Raw genomic sequence first — 20921 nt, forward strand, 5'->3', positions numbered from 1 at the left:
ATTGACCACCCGGCATGCTACCTCGATTTCATCTCCTCTGATCCCTTGAAGTGTCCACAGCTCCCGTTCCTGCCACTCCTGCTCCTCATATATCAGATTCCTGTGGATTACTACAGTGGATAGGTTTAAATCTTTTATCTCAGAAGGTTCTCCCATGGATCCAGTATACAGATTAAAAGCCTGGGACCTAGGCCAGCATCACTTTGAATAGAGGTATACTCTAATTCCAAGACTCCAGTTATAATTATATAAAAAACAATTCTGTAAAAGAAATTACAAACTACCCCTGACCACAATATACTCATTTTGCCCAAGTAAGGTTTAGTCTCAGTTCATTCTCTTGGTGTCACTCTCCAAGGGGCTTCTGGGGCCTTCTTCACTTGAGAGTAGTGGATGCAGGCATTCTGCTCCTTGATCTTGATTGCGGTGAAGGTGGTGAGAAGCACCTGGAATGGTCCTTCCCACTGTGGTTCCAAAGTCTTTTCTGTAAGAGACTTAACATATACATAATCCCCAGGCTGTATGTTATGTACTGGTCCATCTAACTCCCTGCTCCGAGTTCCAGCCACGTTTCTCAATTTCTCTGAACTGTTTGCTTCAAGCCACCATGTAGGTGGCCAATGTTACCTCCCCAATGTGGGTGGATGTTCCCTTTTGTATTCCATATGGTCTTCCATAAAGCATTTCAAAGGGACTCAGCTTTTCTTTAGCCTGAGGTTTAGTTTGAATTCACAACAGTGCCAGTGGAAGAGCTTGGGGCCAGGGTACATTAACTTCCTGCCCCAGTCTTACAATCTGCTGCTTAATCAAATGATTCATTTTCTCCACCTGGCCGCTTGATTGGGGGCGGTATGGAGTGTGAAGTTCCCAATCTATGCCTAGGTGGCTACTAATCTGTTGCACTGTTTTGGAAATGAAATGTGATCCTCTATCTGAGGATATTGTGGCTGGAACTCTGAAGCATGGTATTATTTCTTGTAATAATACCCTGGTCACCTCTCGAGCTTTGACAGTTTTGGTGGGGAAGGCTTCTGGCTATCCTGAAAATATATCTGTCAATACTAATAAATACCGGTACCCCCCTTTCCTTGGGAGTTCTGAAAAGTCAAATTGCCACTGCTGTCCAGGCCCATGGCCCCTCCCAATCTGACAAGGTTTTGGTCTGAGGGTATTTTTGGGGTTAGTCTGGAGGCAAAGATCACACTGTCGGGTCACTTCAGTAATAGTGGCATATAGATTCCTGGCAATGATTCTTTCAATCAAATAGGCGTTTAGGACATCTATTCCCCAGTGTACTTTCTGGTGTTCTTCCCTTACCAGTGACCACAACAAATGGGAAGGGATTACCAGCTTCCCTTGAATGGTAGCCCACCCTTCTTGTTTATATGTCCCTTTTTGATCTTCAATTAGTTTTCTATCTTTCCTATTATATTCTGTCTTACCTTCAAGGGAAATTTGTCTATCTGGAATTAGAGCTCCTTCAATAGTTACCTCACCTTTTGCTGCTTCCTTTGCCTCTCTATCTGCCAGCCCATTTCTTTCTTCTAATTCTGAGCTCACTCTCTGGTGTGCCTTAATATGCATTATTGCTACCTTTTCAGGCAGCTGAACTGCTTCCAGCAGCCAGATTATCTCTTGTGCATGTTTGATGTTCTTTCCTTGTGAGGTCAGCAGTCCCCTCTCTCTCCAGATGGCTCCATGAGCATGCACGACTCCAAATGCATACCTTGAGTCTGTGTAGATGTTTATTCTCTTTCCTTTTGCCATTTCCAAGGCATGGGTCAGGGCAATTATCTCGGCCTTCTGTGCAGAGGTGCCTGTTGGTAAGGGTCCGGATTCTATTACCTCTCTGCAGGTAGTGACTGCACATCCAGCATGTTGCTTTCCATTGGCAACGGAGCTACTCCTATCAGTGAACCAGGTCTCTGCATTGTCTAAAGGAGTGTCCTTTAAATCTGGGGGGCTGGAGTAGGTAGCTTCAATGGCCTCCAGGCAATAATGGTGTACTGCTTCCCCTTGATTACTACTGAGAAAAGAAGTTGGGTTGACAATATTATGATATGTGGGCTAAGGTTTTCATAGGTACAGTTTAAAAAATTCAGTGTGAACAGCTCTTTGGACAGCCGGACTTGAGGGGATTCCACCTTCATAGCCTCTTGTTGTTAGTGAAGGACCTTTTTTAGGCTCTGGTGGGCCCTCTCCACCACGGCTTGGCCTGTTGGGGAATAGGGGATGCCTGTCTTATGTTCTATTCCCCATTGCTGCAGGAAGCTCTGAAGCTCTTTGGACTTGTATGCTGGGCCATTGTTTGTTTTGATGACCTTAGGGATTCCTAATGTGGAGAAGTCTTGCATGAGATGTTTTTTTACTTCAGAGACCTTCTCCCTTGTGTGGGCGGAAGCGTAGATGGCACCAGAAAAGGTAACCACGGAGATGTGGACATATTTAAATTTTCCAAAGTATGAGATGTGGATTACATCTGTCTGCCACACCTTTCAGCTCTGCAAACCCCTAGGGTTTGCCCCTGAACTTAGGGAAGGTAGTGACTGGTTTTGATAAGAAGGGCAGGTGGCTACGATGGCCCGGGCTTGTTCGCACGTCAGGTGGAATTGCTGAACCAAGCTGGGTGCATTTTGATGGAAAAATTGGTGACTGATCTTTGCTTGTTGGAATATGTCTGGGAGCGGGGCCATCTTGGCTGGTGCCGCAAGGGCATCAGCCCTACGGTTACCTTCTGCAATGAACCCCGGCAGGTCTGTGTGTGACCTGACATGCATCACATAGAAGGGTTGTTCCCAGCGGGAGATTATTTTCACTTATTTTGAGAGTAATTCACATAAAGGAATGTTGGAAACTTCTTGCAATACAGCATTCTCTGCCCTGGACACTACACCTGCTACGTAAGCTGAATCAGTAACTAAATTAAAAGGCTCGGAGAACCTCTCAAAGGCTCTGACGACAGCAGACAACTCACCAATTTGGGGTGATCCCTCCACCGTGGCAATATCTGCCTCCCACTGCTGAGTTTGAGGATCGTTCCAAGTCACCACTGACTTGTGGGACGCTCCAGACACGTCAGTGAAAACTGTCAGTGCCTTTAGAGGCGTCCTGCTCTGAATACTTGTCAATGATAAAGAAAACTGAACATCCAAATAAAAAATTTTGTGGGCCGGTCACTGGATCGAAATTTGGCCCGTGTAGCTGCCTAGCGCAAATTGCAGGGCTTCGTTCTCTTGAAGCAATTGTTCTAACATTGATTGAAATATTTGGCCTGATTTCAAATTTAAGGAGATGTGAATGCAGTCAAAGTCACACCCTGCCAATTCTCTGATCTGAATCCTTGCTTTCCGGATCAGTTCTGCCATCAGCTCCTGTGGTATTGTCATCCTTTTGGACCTGTTGTGACTGAGGAAGACCCATTCTATGATTAAGAGTGGATCTTTCTTGGCCTGGTCACCTTTCCCTGCCTGGGCAGTTTCCCACTGGAAGATCACCCCATGGAGGTGTGGCAACTTGCCTAAGATGATGAAATTGAAGGGCAGGCCCTGCTGGCACCTGTGGACCTGCCTGGTAGACACTGTTTCCTCAACTTTCTCCAGTGCAATTCTTGCCTCCTGGGTGAGGGTCCTTGGAGAACTAAGGTCCTCTCCCCCTTTCAACAAATTGAAAAGGGGGGCTAGGTCCTCGGTGGAAATGCCTAGCCAAGGTCTCACCCAGTTTAAAGACCCACACAGTCGATGGAGGTCCGCTAAGGTTTTGATGTCGTTTTTGATAGCTAATTTTTGCAGCACAATGGTCCGCTTTCCAATTTCGAGACCCAGGTACTTCCAAGGTGGCATCTTTTGAATCTTTTCTTCCTGGAGCTCGAACCTTGCAGCAACCAATGCATTGATTATCAGGTCAAGTGTGTGAGTAAGCATGTCATCGGTTGGGGCACACACCAGGATGTCATCCATGTAGTGCAGGATGATGGAATCTCCAGCAGCTTCACAGACTGGGGACAGCAAGGAAGAGACGTACCGCTGGCAAATCACAGGACTCACTTTGAGACCTTGTGGGAGTACTTTCCAGTGGTATCTCTTCATTGGGGCTTCTAGGTTTATGGTGGGAACTGAGAAGGCAAAACACGGGGCATTGTTAGGATGCAGGGGAATTTAAAAAAAACAGTCTTTGATGTCAATTACAGCTAAAAACCAATTCTGTGGAAGCATGCTCAGTGAGGGCATCCCTGGTTGTAGAGACCCCATGTCCTCAATAACGTTGTTGATTTGAGGGAGGTCGTGGAGAAGCCGCCACTTGTCTTTGCTGGGTTTTTTAATGACAAAGACAGGGGAGTTCCACAGTGACGTGGTCTCCACAATGTGACCTTTTCTTAGCTGCTCCTCTATTAGCTATTCAAGCGCCTTTAATTTGCTTTTGTTGAGCGGCCACTGTTCTACCCGTACTGGAGTATCAGTTTTCCAAATCAATTTTTGGGTAAGGCGCCCTTCAGTGGCCGCTGCCCAAAAAACCTGTGGGGGTTTCTGGGATGTCAATTGTGGTTCCCCACTGAACCATCAAATCTCTGCCCCAGAGGGGCTCTGTGTAGTCTAACACAAATGGGCATATAGAAGCCACTTTGCCATTTGGTCCTTCAATTTGGATGACGTTTTTTAACTGTCTTGCTAATTGGATGCCCCCTACACCTTGCAAGCGTCCTGCCACATTTTGCAATTCCCAATGTGATGGCCACTCCTCGGAGGGAATGATCGTAACATCTGCTCTGGTATCTAGAAGTCCTTGCATAGATTTGTACTCCCCACCTTGGTGCAACCCACATGATAATTTGGCTTTTTCTCTTCCCAGTACGTGAGTCCATCAGACATTGGGATGGAGTTAATTTCTGAGGGTGTCTGCCTGCTCCTAGTCCCATGGAGGCTCAGGCACTGGGATGGCTTGGGCTATTATTTGGCCTTTGGACAAGTACACGGGTGGGTGAGTACAGTGGAGCCAAATGACAAACTGCTTCGGGTCTGATGATATGAGACCTGGAGGAATGTTAATTTCCTCGGGTGTGTGTTTTGTGTCCCCAAGGACGACATACTTACTGTGACATTTCTGGCAAAGCTGTGTCCAAGTACCTGGCTGTTCAGGGTTAACAGTTATGAAATGCCCGTTATTGTCCTTGAGATGGAGAGGCTCTGTCAGTGACAATCTGTAACGGTTACGGGGAGAATTGGTAGTTAGAATTGGTCTGGGATTGTTGCAGTTAAACTAACGTTCTGTTTTGTCCAATGCCAGTGTCTGACTTGGCATAGGCCCGTCTCCTAAACTAGGTATTTTGTCCCCCCCCCCCCCCCCCCGTGCTGGAATTGGACCCACCCTATTTTTGTCATAGTGGTGGGAAAAAGAGCGCTTTTTATTCAGTTTTTTGGAAGGCTCTCTTTTGGGGAATTCTGATATTTAAGCTTATTGTATTTAAAATCTAAAAACTGCTTTTTCAGAGGGCAGTCAGGCATCCAATGCCCTAACTTCCCACAAAGATGGCAGGGTCGATTAGAGTTGGAGGTTCTCTCCTGTGGCATCGTGACGCACTGAAGCTGGCTGGTGGATGGTGGATCAGGGGCGTCCACAGCTGCAATCTTTCTCTGTGGTTTCGGTCTCTCATCCTGGTCAGCAGGGGTGATGGTAACTTTCTTCTCACACATTTCTAGCATTGCTTGTAGTCTTGGTGTTGGATCGAGAGGCAGGCTCAGGATGGCAGCTTTACACTTCTCATTGGCATTTTCTTTAGCAATCTCGGTGAGGATTTCCATCCTGGCTCCTTCATTCTGAACTTGCAATTCCACAGCTTTTCTCAACCTTTCCACAAAACTCAAAAAGGACTCAGATGAAGATTGTGTTATTTTCAAATAGTTCTCAAGTGGAACATCAGGACGCAACCTGAAGAAAGCTTTCCCAGCTGCTCTAGCACTTTCTTTGAGAGCCTTTTTGGGAATGCCCTCTGCCTGACTTGCTTCGTCCTCCCACTCCCCTTGTCCACAGAGATGGTCTAGTGATATCATTTTACCATAAACATCATGGGTGGTGGCTTCATCAGCCCACAGGGCTGGTAAACTGGCTGTCACTCCATTTTTCCATGCTGCATCCCACAAGAGATATTCAGATGGGGATAACAGGCAGGAAAAAAGATGTTTGATGTCAGCGGGGGTTAAGGTATTAGCAGAAAGCGTAGCTTTAAGAAGTCCCCTAAGATATTCACTCGACCTATCAAAATCTTTCTGGGCTTTGGCAAGTTCCTTGACAGATTCAAAAGGAAAAGGGGTCCAATGTGCCTGAATCCCTCCAATTAAATCTGAAATGTATGACACCGGAGCTGCAGAGAGGACTGGCGTTGTTGTTTCTGGGTTCCAGCTCCCAGGCTCAGCATCTCCAGTTTCTCTGACATGGGAGCTGGAGGGCCGGCTGTGGGAGGGGCGGAGGGAGGGGGCAGCTGGTGGGCAAACCCCTAAGGGGGCGGAGGGGGGTAGGGCCGGAGTAGGAGGAGGGGGAGGGGGAAGGGTGCTGGGAGGGAGGGTTTCAGGGGAGGGGTTTTCCGACCGGAATGGGTTGTTCGAAGAGCGAAAAGGATTGTGGGAAGAAGAAGGAGCAGGAACGACCATGTGGTATCCACCATCATGGTCTGGGGGAATCACCTGAGGTGAATCGGGGGTACAAAAATGAACACAAGGATTTCGGGACAGGGTATCGCAAACTGGGGAGATAGGGGGAAGGGTAAAATCCTGGGGAGTTTGGCCAGAACTCTCCAGATTGGAGACTGGAAGCTTCTGAGGGAAGCTAGGGAGTGTAGCTTTCTTCAGAATGTCCTGTCTCGGGGCTGAGGGTGAGGAAAGAGGGCTAGGAGAGGGAGAACATAACTTGGAGGGGGGTAAATTTGGTTTCTGGGAAACAGAGGTGTTCAAATTGCTCCCGGATGGCTGTTCCTGAATTTTTGATTTGGATTTTACAACATTTCTTATCTGCATAGCTAGAAAAGCAAACTTTGACAGAGATTTATCACCTGACTTCCCTGCTCTCAATAACTCATTGCCAATTTTGTCCCAGAAAGCCACAACATGGATATTTTCAGTTGATACATCAGGGAAGTGAAGGAACAGCCATCTAACAAATATTTTAATATCTCTTTTTGAAAATCTGATTTCTTCACTCTTAAGAAAATTTAAAAGATGGTAATAGACACCTTTATGAGATACAGAAAGCTTGGCACCCATTGTAGCTGTGATTTAAAGTTTTGTGAAAAGGACTAGGTTTGTGGTGCAGAATGCTTGCCAAACCATGGTTTGTAAATTGGTTCCTCCTCTTCAGGAGGGTCAGTGCTTTCCACTGAGGCTTCCATGTCATCCATTGGAGCACTAAGCGCTTCCAAATGGTAGACTTCAGGAGGGGGAGGAGCTTGACATTAACTTGTGAACCATGCATTTGATTAGTCTGAAAACAATGCTAACAATTACAATAACAATAACTAAAATAAACAATACTAAAATTACAGTTTTCAGAATAGATCCCAACCAGCCCGAGAGTCCCCAGCCTTTGAACAGTCCACTCAGCCAATCGTCAGTTTCTCTCTTGATGTCGTAATTTCAAGGTGGTCCATATGTTGCTTTGGGCTGAGGGACTATCCAGGAGATAGCTGGTGGAATGATTGCGAGTAGGATGAGGAGCAGACTCGGTCTCATGGTGTCTTGAGACTGCACACGAACAATGGGATCTAAACTGGTACAAGGAACTAAAGACAAACATATATTACAAGCTATTCCAGATAGGAGGCTTAAATGGAATTTCCTCCAGGGAATGCGTGCGACGTTTCCTTCTCCAGGCAGCATTAGCAACCTGGGGCGCTCCTGTAGATTTCCCTGAGACCTTGGGGACATAGGGTCTTACCCATTTAGAAGGAACCCACTTTAAACCAGAGGGAGTGGACACACAGGCCTATCCATGTCCCCATGTAACCAATTTGTAAGGTCCCACCATCTTCCAAGTCTCAGGGTCCTTTACTAAAACTGGAGGCTTTTCTTTCATCAACATCTGACTGCTCCCTCCAAAGTAGCGTAGGATGGGCAGATTCAGGCTGTCAAAGGAGCAGTTCAGAAAAATGATTGTGAACAGTGCCCTGGACAACTGGATGTGGGGAGGTTCCACTTTCAGAACCTGATGTTGCTGGCCCAGGTCTCTTTTAATATCACAGTGAGTCCTTTCTACTACGGCTTGACCTGTAGGGGAGTAGGGGATGCCAGTTTTGTGCTCTACTCCCCATTGCTGCAGAAAGCTCCTGAATTCCTTGGATTTGTAAGTGGGCCCATTATCAGTTTTCAACTCCTTAGGGATGCCCATGAAATAAAGGCCTGTAAGAGGTGCTTTATGGCATCGGAAGATGATTCTCCTGTGTGGGCAGAGGCATAGACCGCTCCAGAAAAGGTATCTACACTAACATGAACGTATTTCTGCCGTCCAAATGACTGTATGTGTGTTACATCTGTTTGCCACAGTTCACAACTGTTCAGCCCCCTAGGGTTTGCTCCCATACTCACTGTAGGGAGTGCATGTTGTTGGCAATTGGGGCATGTGGCCACAATCGCTTTGGCCTGTTCTCGAGTGATGTGAAACTGACGAACTAGGCCGGGTGCTTTTTGGTGGAAAAGCTGGTGGCTGATTTTTGCCTGTTCAAAAACATTTGGGAGAGTGGCTATCTCTGCAGGTACAGCAAGAGCATCTGCCCTTCTGTTGCCTTTGGCGATAAACCCAGGTGAGTCAGTGTGTGACCTGACGTGCATCACATAAAATGGTTGCTCTCAGTGGGAGACTAACTTTACAAGTTTTGAGAGCAATTCGAAAAGTGCGATGTTAGACACTTCTTGCAGTATTGCTTGATCTGCCCTGGATACTACTCCTGCCACGTATGCAGAGTCTGTAGTCAGATTGAATGGTTCTGAGAACCTTTCAAAGGCCTGAACAACTGCAGCCAACCCAGCAACCTGAGGTGAACCTTCCACCTCAGCAATGTTTGTCTCCCACTGCTGGGTTTGAGGATCCTTCCAAGTCATAACGGACTTGTGGGATCTCCCGGACACATCTGTAAAGACGGTCAGAGCCTTTTTTAAAGGTCTCTTACTTTGAACACTTCTCAATTTCAGAGTAAATTGAACTTTTTGTTCGAAAATTTTGTGGGCAGGCCGATGGATAGAAATTTGTCCTGGGTAGGAATCTAGAGCAAACTGCAATGCTTCATTTTCCTGAAGCAATTGTTCCAATATTTTCTTAGTATTTTGGCCTGATTTTAACACTATTGGAATGTGAATGCACTCAAAGTCACATCCTGCTAACTCCCTGATCCGGGTCCTTGCTTTCCGGATCAGTTCTGCTACCAGCTCTTGGGGCACTGTCATTCTCTTGGACCTTTGGTGACTGAGGAAAACCCACTCTATTATCAAGAGAGGGTTCCTCTGGTCCTGGCCCTTTTTAGGTGTTTCCTTTGCCTTAGGTGTTTGTTTTTCCTCCCACTGGAAAATGATTCCATGGAGGTGTGGCAACTTACCTGAGATGATAAATTTGAATGGCAGGTCAGGCTGACATCAGTTGGCCTGTGTTGTGGACATTGCTGTCTGAACTTTTTCTAGAGCTTTCTGTGCCTCTGGGGTAATAGCCCTAGGAGCACCCGGGTCCTCTCCCCCTTTCAATAAATTGAAAAGAGGGGCAAGGTCTTCATTAGTCAGAACCAGCCAGGGCCTTACCCAATTTAAAGACCCACACAACTTGTGGACATCCACAAGGGTCTTGATCTTTGTATTGATTTCTAATTTTTGAGGAACAATGGTCCTATTTCCAATTTCTAAACCCAAATACTTCCAAGGTGGCATCTTTTGAATTTTCTTTTCCTGAAGCTCGAACCCTGCAACAATCAATGCATTGATTGTTAGGTCAAGTGCGTGGGTGAGTAAATTATCATTGGGGGCACACACAAGGATATCATCTATATAATGATAGATGATGGCCTTTTCTGTGGCTGCACACACTGGGGACAGCAGGGAAGAGACATACCACTGGCAGATCGCTGGCAAGACCTTTAGTCCCTGAGGAAGAACTTTGCAATGGTACCTTTTCATCGGGGCTTTCATGTTGGTGGTGGGGCCTGAAAATGCGAAACACGGTGCATCGTCAGGGTGTAGGGGAATTTGGAAAAAACAATCTTTTATATCAATAGCAGCCAATTTCCAATCCTGGGGAAGCATTGCTGGGGATTGAAATAAACACGGGCAGGAGACCTTTCTCCTTTTTAATGCCTTTATTAAAAGTGATCAGCTTGGGTGGGGAGAACTGACAGGTCCGCACTCATGCCGCCACTGCTCCCAGGAGGGACTCGGAGGAGGAGGAAGAGTGCAGCTGTGTCCACTGGTCTGTGGGCAGAGCCAGGGGTTCCGTCCTCACGAGAGCATCGGGAAATCCCTTGTTCGCTTTTTTGGTTTGACTCCCAGGGTCCTGCCTCTAGCCGAGGTCCTCCGTGGCTAGGGCAAGGGGCAAAAAATGGTCTCAGCATCTCTGCAGGCTCTGGACTTTGTTCCTCACATCCAGACATCACTTTGATCTCTTAATTCTGTGTTTGATCTCTTAATTCTGTGTTGGCTCGTTTTTGGGGTCTTTTGGTAAGTTTGGTGGGGTGGCTTTCCCGTGGCATGCTGGCTCCGAGGTCATTTGCATGCCCTCCGATGTCCCCTCCGATGTCCCCTCCTTTCACTGTCCGAGAAGGGTCATCCACCTGGCAGCAGGCAGGGTGGTACTGACAAAAGGAGGAATTCTTAACCATCAGCGACAGGTAGTTAATGAAAACGACTGGTGATTACAATAACAAACAGTTAGAACTCCACCCTGGCAGCAACTGGTCCAACCTGTTCACTCTGCAACCTTTTTAAAAAAAATTGGCAGCTTTTTCTACTTATAACAGGGCTGGCATATTAGGTTGGAGAGAACCCATATCTTCAATGACATTATACATTTGTCGGAGGTCGTGGAGGAGCCGCCATCTCTTTTTGTCAGCCTTCTGAATGACAAACACCGGAGAGTTCCACAGGGACGTGGTCTCCACAATGTGACCCTTTTTCAGTTGCTTTTCCACTAGCTCCTCGAGCACCTTTATTTTTTGTTTACTGAGCGGCCACTGTGCTACCCGAACTGGTGTGTCTGTCTTCCAATTCACTTTTTGGGCATGACGCTGTTCAGTGACAGCTGCACAAAAATTCTGTGGAGAGTCTGGAATATCAATTGTGAGACTCCACTGGGTCATTGAATCTCTCCCTAACAATGGTTCTGAATAATCTAACACAAATGGACGGATATTTGCCAATTGTCCATTTGGTCCCTCAATTTGGACGACGGTCTTGGATTGTCTTGCCAATTGCATGCCCCCTACACCAGCCATGTTTTGCAAAGGCCAATGTGCTGGCCAGTCCTGTGCTGGGATCACTGTGCAGTCTGCACCTATGTCTACAAGCATCTCAATGCGTTTTGACTCCCCACCCCCACTGACATTACACCAGATTTTGGGTTTGTCCTTCCCAATAGCTTGGACTCAGGCAACTGTCAGCCCTTGTTTTTCGGTGCTTTCAGGTAAACTCGGCACTGGGATAGCTTGTGCAATGATTTGTCCTTTGGGAAGAAACAGGGGTGGGTGGAAACAGTGCAGCCCGAGAACAAATTGCTCAGGATCTGATGTCATTTCTGGAGCAATTTCGATCTCTTGTGGTGTGTGTTTGGTGTCCCCAATGAGGATGTACTTACAGCGAATTCGGTGCCAAGTGCCCTTCTGTTCTGGATTGACAGAGACAAAATGCCAGTCCGTGTCTTTCAGGTGGAGTGGTTCAGTCAGCTGCAACCTGTTAGGCTCATTGACAGAAGTTGTGGTTAACATAAGTTCACCTAAGTCATAGTAAAGGTTATTTTGTTTCACTTTCAGCAGTGGACCAGCAGACGTGGTCTTTGAAGCATCTGCTTCACTTACAGAAATAGGAATGTTACCACGTGCTTGGTCTTTTTTGCTTCCCTTATTCGCTTGGCCTGCTCTTTTTGTGTCTGCACGCCTGGCAGGCCGGCGCTCCCCATTCAGTTTTTTTGTTGTTGTTGACCCCTTGGGAGCACTTGCAGTTCTTCTCCCCTGCTATTTCTAAATTCATTGAATTGCTTTTTCAGGGGGCACTGGTTACTCCAGTGTTCAAGGTTATTGCAAAGCAGGCATGGCTTTGTGGGGTCAACCATTGCTGGTCTTCACTGCTGCCCAGTGTGCCACTGTGCTGAGGGAATGGGCACTGGACTGGCAACGGCGACTCGCTGAGGTAGTCTTGGCAGCAGCTTTGGTCTGGTGTCTTCAGCCACACTCATCAGAGGCACTTTCCTGTTACAAACTAGAAGCATATCTTTTAGTGTGGGGGGAGTTCTAGAGGTAAGCTTAAAATTGCCGCTCAACACTGTTCATTTGCATTTGTAAATGCCATTTCCTCTAAAACCTCTTCCCTTGCACTCACTTTTTAAACTTGGATTTCAATAGCTCTAGTTAACCTTTCTACAAATTTTTAAAAAGTCTCTGATGGTAGCTGCTTGATCTTACTATAAGGCTCAAATGGGCCTTCAGGTTGGAGGGAAGAGAAGGCCTTTTCAGCTGCTTCTTTGACTCTCTCAAGTGCTTCTACAGGAATTACTGCAGCTTGGATTGGGGCTAAGGACCATTGGCCCTCACCGGAGAGATGGTCAATGGTAATTGGCATGCCATTGGCATCTTTTGCTGTGTTTGGATCAGCATGTAAGTCTGGGAGAGCTTCTTTTAGCAGTTGTTTCCATGCCAATTCCCATAATATGAATTCTGTAGAGGTCATGAGGCACAAAAAAAGCTGTTTTAAATCATGTGGGTCTACTACAGTTCTACTCAGTTCGGCATTTAAAAGGCCACGGAAGTATGGGCTATGTAAGCCATAGTCTTTGTGGGCTTTGCAAATTTCTCTTATCATTTCTCATCCAAAAGCTTTCCAATTAGCAATTGAGGCTCCTCCCCCTTGCCCTGCATGCTGATACATAACGGGGGCGAATGACAAAGTGGGACCCTGTATTGGGTCTGAGGTTCCCTGCCCTGTATCCTTTGAATCGGAAGCATTGGGATCATAGGTACAGCTGTGGGGACAAGCAGTGGGCATGCCCCCACCGTGGGAACCCGGGGAGGGGGCAGGGACACCGTGGGAACTGGGGGCGGGGACAGGGGGTTGGCAGAGGGCAGGGATGCCTGGTGACATCCCATCGGCAGACGCCCCCTGGGAAGAGTAGAGGGGCGGAGCTGAGGGTACAGCAGGTAAGGTGGGGGGGGGGACGGTGTCACGAGGATCGGGAGGGGTGGGGGATGGGGAAGGAATTTTGGGATGCTTAGGGGAATCATGGGAAGAAGGAGACCAGGTATGGCATGGTTCCATGTGGCATCCTCCATCTTCTTGGCCCCCTGGGGACTGGGAGCCATTTTGGGGGTCACTGCTCTCTGAAAAGCTAACATGTGCTCTGGGTTTCAGAGCAAGGGATGCAGGGTTTTGGGAAAGGTTCCACACGGTCTGGCCAGGTCCTTGTGGACAAAGGAACTGAGGCATTTTAAGGTGCTCAGGGAGCCGGCTTCCCTGGGCATGAGCAGAGTCTGCTCTCTTTAAAATACCAAGTTTTGGGGTACAGGGTTCAGAGCTGCGGGGGGGGGGGGAGAAACAGGAAGAGCAGAAGTACATTCCTTGTTATTTGGCTTTTTCTCCACTTCCCTTTGTTTGAGCAAGGCTGCTCGAACTTGTAAACTCCAGAACGTGAATTCAGCTGAAGACGTGTCGTAACGGCGGGAGAGATGCGACACACCATATGCGATGATTAGCAAATCCCGAAGTTTATTGAAACTCCACACATATTTATATCAGTGTTAATGAAGCTTATACATATTGCAAAAGCCGAGCTCATTATTGGTTAAAGCACACTTAGATCAAACACACCTACTTCTATCTCTTAACAATTATTTTGCTTCTATGTGTACATTCTTCTAATTTCTCTACCTTGGGATAGCTACATTTTCTGGCAAGCAATTTTCTCCCCCGTCTTCCCGTTTTAGAGAAGGTCACTGTGACCTTCGTCAGTAATTGGGCACCGGTTGCTCAGTTCCCAGCTTGTTTCTCTTACCCTTATCCATCGGTATCACATCGGAATGTCCTTTCTCAGCTAACCAATTATCCAAAAAGATCTCTACATCTCCCCTGTTTTTCTGTTGAACAAGCATAGTTTGATTAAATGCAGTAGTTATCATCTTTCGCACCATATTCTGCAAGCATATACAAAAACAAGGCAAAACTAATACTAACAACAAAACTACAATAGCTACTACAATGCTAACCTTAATAATTGAACGTAACCATGATCCTAAGTTTAAAGATTTGAGCCATCCATCAATACCAAGGCCTGATTCCACTTGTAAGTTCCCAGTTAACCTCCGTAACTCAGAGAGCTGTGAGTGTACAGATTGTGCATGATCAGAGAGATTCATGCAACACATGCCCTCAAATTCATCACAACCATGGCCTTGTGCAAGTAAGAGAAAATCAATTGCAGCTCTATTTTGAAGCGTCGCATGGCGAATAGAATCTACATCAAGCAAAAGACTAGAAATTGCTAAAGAAGTTGCATTTGTTTGTTTAGCAAGCCAACATCCTAACTTATTTAAAATAGCATGAGCACCTGCTGCTGATACCCCTGGAGTTAAGAAAGATGCTGCAACTATGGCCGCTGGGGACCAAAACTTTACATCATCCCGGCAGTCAGCTGCAAATGCATGAGCAATTCGCCTGCTTCTACGATGGCGACGACTCATGTTCAGTATCATGGACATGTTAGGTGTAAGTAGAGACAGCCGTCCAAGTGTACATGGTCCCCCGCGCAGCATTGATGGGATACCAGCCCAAGCACGGTCTCCACATATCAGGAAATATCCTGCTGGCAACTGAATAGGGTCATTTGATGAGACTGACACTCTCTTTGTTGTATAACTGCACCAGGCCGATGCATTACGGTAGACAGCCATGCTGGAAGTTACAACATTAGAATGGTTCTTGGCTGACAGCAGGCTTCTATGGTTAAAGTGAATGCATGCATCTGCCATCACTGACCCTAACAACTCTAACTCTTGGGGCTCCTGTGGTGCTAGAGGAAAGCGGGAAATCCATTGATCCCAATTGTCCACACTCACCCTAGCATTGCTGACCTTACAAGTTGGCACATGTAAAGGGCACGGCCAGGGATCTGCTGGTAATCCAACCAAGCAAGTTGTGAAAGGATTGCCAGGAGAAGACAACGACAGGCAAATAGTCTCCTGTTTAGTTAGGTTTGCCAGGGTGACCCATATGTTAGTTTTGGGCTGAGGTGGGGCCCATGCCTGATGGTCTACACTGTCCCCAAAAGAAGCAAAAATTAATAAAGCGACAACATAAAGTTTCCATCCCATCTTGATTTCCTCAGGCACCCTTTTGGGACACTCGGCCATCAAGCCTGTCACAAACTCTTAAGAATGTCTCTTTCTCCTTAGCTTCAGCCCCTTTAAGCTTTTCAGACAATCCTCCCACACTTGATTGGGATCCTGACCCACCAAAATAGGACCTATCACGTTTGCTTGTGCCAGAGGAATATTTCTACCACACTTAGTCTGCAAAATACGGGATCGAGATATCCCCAGAATACGTCTGACTAAATGTTGTATTTCCCACCTAAACCATGCGAGGATCTTCTGTTCTGGGGATTCATACAATTGTAACCCTTGGAAACCAGGCAGTCCTGTGAACGATCTAAGATCCCTCTGCCAAGAGTTAAACCGCCAATAGAACTTACACCTTTCACACCACAACTCAGGTAAACGAGTTTGGTGCACCCACTTAGTCTCCTGACAACCTCCACAAAAAAAGCAGTACCCATGCAGTACAGCGTCTATCTTGACACTTAATACAAGCTAAATTTCTAGGCCCCTCAAATTCCAACTCAGAAAGCATCGAATACAAGCTTAATATGTTATCAAGAGACTTGCACCGATCAATTGCTCGATCGATGGCAGCATCACAGTGTCCTTTCAGTTTGAGAAGTATCGGTCGAAGGATGATCAGCAGCTTCGTCTCCACCCGCTGACGATCCCCTTCGCTCAGCCGGTCGAGATGTTCCATCAAGCACAGCTGCTCGGGTCCACTTAGCAGGTACCCACAAAGGTCCTCAGTAGCTCAGAGTATGTGATGATGCCATTGTCCCTTTTCTCGCCAGGTCACTGCAGCAGTTTTAGATTTTCTTCCTGCATCAGTGTAGGCAGTTGTAGCATCCGATAAGGGCTTCAGTGATCTTTTTGGGCATTGAATCCAACCCCATTGTCCTACCCAATTCAATGGTGTGTTGGGAATATCATCAGTGGCAGTCACGCTACTGGCTCCCAGCAGGGCCTCTTGTAACTCCATACTGTTTGCCAGATACCATGTCAATGTATCCTTTTTCATCGGTATCTGTATCTGATCAGGTTCCTTTCCCATAATCTGTATTGTCCGTTCACGACCCTTTTTAAGGAGATCAGCTAGACTTTCAATTTTCTGAAGAAGGGTTTTCTGTTGTTGAAGTGGAGGAGATATCCATTCCAAGGCCCATGTCTCCCCCGTTTTTCTGTTATGCTGAGTAAGTGCACCCAGTAAAAATTTTGGCTCGCACCAAACCGTCAGCTGTATAGGAAGGTCGAGATCACGTCTCCGAACACTGCCTTGTGTAACACAGTCCAATATCTGCTGCAGTGTCTCAGCCTGTTCAGGGGCTATACGAACAGGCTGTGCCGGATCAGTCCCCTTCAGTAAAGGTCGAAGCTCGTCCAAGAGGTCATTAGGGATACCAACAATGGGGCGTAGCCACTGTAGATCCCCCAGTAATTTCTGAACATCATGCAATGTATGTAAGTTGATGTTTAATTGCAATTTCTGAGGGGTAACAATTTGATCAGTAAGTGTCCACCCCAAATATCTCCACGGTGCAGACTGTCGTAACGGCGGGAGAGATGCGACACACCATATGCGATGAATAGCAAATCTCGAAGTTTATTGAAAGCTTACACATTTTTATATTAGTGTTAATGAAGCTTATGCATATTGCAAAATCTGAGCTCATTATTGGTTAAAGCACACTTAGATCAAACACACCTACTTCTATCTCTTAACAATTATTTTGCTTCTATGTGTACATTCTTCTAATTTCTCTACCTTGGGATAGCTACATTTTCTGGCAAGCAATTTTCTCCCCCGTCTTCCCGTTTTAGAGAAGGTCACTGTGACCTTCGTCAGTAATTGGGCACCGGTTGCTCAGTTCCCAGCTTGTTTCTCTTACCCTTATCCATCGGTATCACATCGGAATGTCCTTTCTCAGCTAACCAATTATCCAAAAAGATCTCTACATCTCCCCTGTTTTTCTGTTGAACAAGCATAGTTTGATTAAATGCAGTAGTTATCATCTTTCTCACCATATTCTGCAAGCATATACAAAAACAAGACAAAACTAATACTAACAGCAAAACTACAATAGCTACTACAATGCTAACCTTAATAATTGAACGTAACCATGATCCTAAGTTTAAAGATTTGAGCCATCCATCAATACCAAGGCCTGATTCCACTTGTAAGTTCCCAGTTAACCTCCGTAACTCAGAGAGCTGTGAGTGTACAGATCGTGCATGATCAGAGAGATTCATGCAACACATGCCCTCAAATTCATCACAACCATGGCCTTGTGCAAGTAAGAGAAAATCAATCGCAGCTCTATTTTGAAGCGTTGCATGGCGAATAGAATCTACATCAAGCAAAAGACTGGAAATTGCTAAAGAAGTTGCATTTGTTTGTTTAGCAAGCCAACATCCTAACTTATTTAAAATAGCATGAGCACCTGCTGCTGATACCCCTGGAGTTAAGAAAGATGCTGCAACTATGGCCGCTGGGGACCAAAACTTTACATCATCCCGGCAGTTGGCTGCAAAAGCATGAGCCATTCGTTTGCTTCTACGATGGCGACGGCTCATGTTCAGTATCATGGACATGTTAGGTGTAAGTAGAGACAGCCGTCCAAGTGTACATGGTCCCCCGCGCAGCATTGATGGGATACCGGCCCAAGCACGGTCTCCACATATCAGGAAATATCCTGCTGGCAATTGAATAGGGTCATTTGATGAGACTGACACTCTCTTTGTTGTATAACTGCACCAGGCCGATGCATTACGGTAGACAGCCATGCTGGAAGTTACAACATTAGAGTGGTTCTTGACTGACAGCAGGCTTCTATGGTTAAAGTGAATGCATGCATCTGCCATCACTGACCCTAACAATTCTAACTCTTGGGGTTCCTGTGGTGCTAGAGGAAAGCGGGAAATCCATTGATCCCAATTGTCCACACTCACCCTAGCATTGCTGACCTTACAAGTTGGCACATGTAAAGGGCACGGCCAGGGATCTGCTGGTAATCCAACCAAGCAAGTTGTGAAAGGATTGCCAGGAGAAGACAACGACAGGCAAATAGTCTCCTGTTTAGTTAGGTTTGCCAGGGTGACCCATATGTTAGTTTTGGGCTGAGGTGGGGCCCATGCCTGATGGTCTACACTGTCCCCAAAAGAAGCAAAAATTAATAAAGCGACAACATAAAGTCTCCATCCCATCCTGATTTCCTCAGGCACCCTTTTGGGCCACTCGGCCATCAAGCCTGTCACAAACTCTTAAGAACGTCTCTTTCTCCTTAGCTTCAGCCCCTTTAAGCTTTTCAGACAATCCTCCCCCACTTGATTGGGATCCTTACCCACCAAAATAGGACCTATCACGTTTGCTTGTGCCAGAGGAATATTTCTACCACACTTAGTCTGCAAGATACAGGACTGAGATATCCCCAGAATACGTCTGACTAAATGTTGTATTTCCCACCTAAACCATGCGAGGATCTTCTGTTCTGGGGACTCATACAATTGTAACCCCTGGAAACCGGGCAGCCCTGTGAACGATCTAAGATCCCTCTGCCAAGAGTTAAACCGCCAATAGAACTTACACCTTTCACACCACAACTCAGGTAAACGAGTTTGGTGCACCCACTTAGTCTCCTGACAACCTCCACAAAAAAGCAGTACCCATGCAGTACAGCGTCTATCTTGACACTTAATACAAGCTAAATTTCTAGGCCCCTTAAATTCCAACTCAGAAAGCATCGAATACAAGCTTAATATGTTATCAAGAGACTTGCACCGATCAATTGCTCGATCGATGGCAGCATCACAGTGTCCTTTCAGTTTGAGAAGTATCAGTCGAAGGATGATCAGCAACTTCGTCTCCACCCGCTGACGATCCCCTTCGCTCAGCCGGTCGAGATGTTCCATCAAGCACAGCTGCTCGGGTCCATTTAGCAGGTACCCACAAAGGTCCTGTAGGAGTAGAAACACAAAGATATCCGCGGCCCCAATATAACACCTTAGCAGGACTTTGCCATTGTCCTGACTTGGGATCCCTGTATCTCACCCACACATCTTTCTTTACACCATCTGCTTCACGTACATAGTGACGAATCACAGCAGGAACCTTGTTTTCCCCAAAAACACACAGGTGGTTCAAAACAAACAAGCACTTTAACAATCTCTCTTGTGGCTCTCTGGTATCCTTATATTTACTCAGATATCTTTTTAAGGTACCATTTGCTCTCTCAACAATCGCTTGTCCTGTAGGAGAATTGGGGATGCTGGTTATGTGCTCTATTCCCCACATTTGCAGAAATTGCTTTATTCTTTTGCTACTGTAAGCAGGCCCATTGTCTGTCTTGATACGCTGTGGTACTCCCATTACTGCAAAACAACTGCTGAGATGTCTCTCTACCTGCCCTGCTTTCTCACCAGTCTGCGCTGTGGCCCATATAAAATGACTGTAAGTGTCTATGGTAACATGTACATACTTCAACCTCCCAAACTCTGCCACATGTGTGACATCCATTTGCCAGGTCTCATTTGTGCTCAGCCCTCTTGGGTTAACTCCCAGACCTAAACCACAGCCTCCATTATGATGACTGCATATAGGACAGGCTTTGACTATTGCCCGTGCCTCCTCCATAGATATTTGAAATTCTCTATGAAGGCCTTTTGCATTCTGGTGGAACATGGAGTGTGCCTCTCTGGCTATGGTCTGTTTGGGAATCGGAGTTGCTTGTGTGACTGAGACTAATTTATCTGCTCGCATGTTACCTTCTCCCAGACCAATATTCCATTTGTGACTTCTGATATGGATAACACAAAAGGAATGCTTTCTTAGCCTAATTGCTCTCTGCAGTTGCATAAACAGCTCGTGTAACCTCCTGTTTTGAACCTCTTTTATGGAGGCATCCTCTATTCTCTCACACACTCCTGCAACATACAAAGAATCTGTTACAATGTTAAGAGGTCCAGAGAAATGCATCATGGCCCATACAACAGCCAGAAGCTCCATCGTTTGCAAAGTGTCCACCTCAGTAGCTCGGAGTATGTGATGATGCCATTGTCCCTTTTCTCGCCAGGTCACTGCAGCAGTTTTAGATTTTTTTCCTGCATCAGTGTAGGCAGTTGTAGCATCCGATAAGGGCTTCAGTGATCTTTTTGGGCATTGAATCCAACCCCATTGTCCTACCCAATTCAATGGTACATTGGGAATATCATCAGTGGCAGTCACGCTACCGGCTCCCAGCAGGGCCTCTTGTAACTCCATACTGTTTGCCAGATACCATGTCAATGTATCCTTTTTCATCGGTATCTGTATCTGATCAGGTTCCTTTCCCATAATCTGTATTGTCCGTTCACGACCCTTTTTAAGCAGATCAGCTAGACTTTCAATTTT

Source organism: Agelaius phoeniceus, chromosome W, assembly GCF_051311805.1.
Source record: "Agelaius phoeniceus isolate bAgePho1 chromosome W, bAgePho1.hap1, whole genome shotgun sequence".
NCBI classification, from domain to species: domain Eukaryota; kingdom Metazoa; phylum Chordata; class Aves; order Passeriformes; family Icteridae; genus Agelaius; species Agelaius phoeniceus.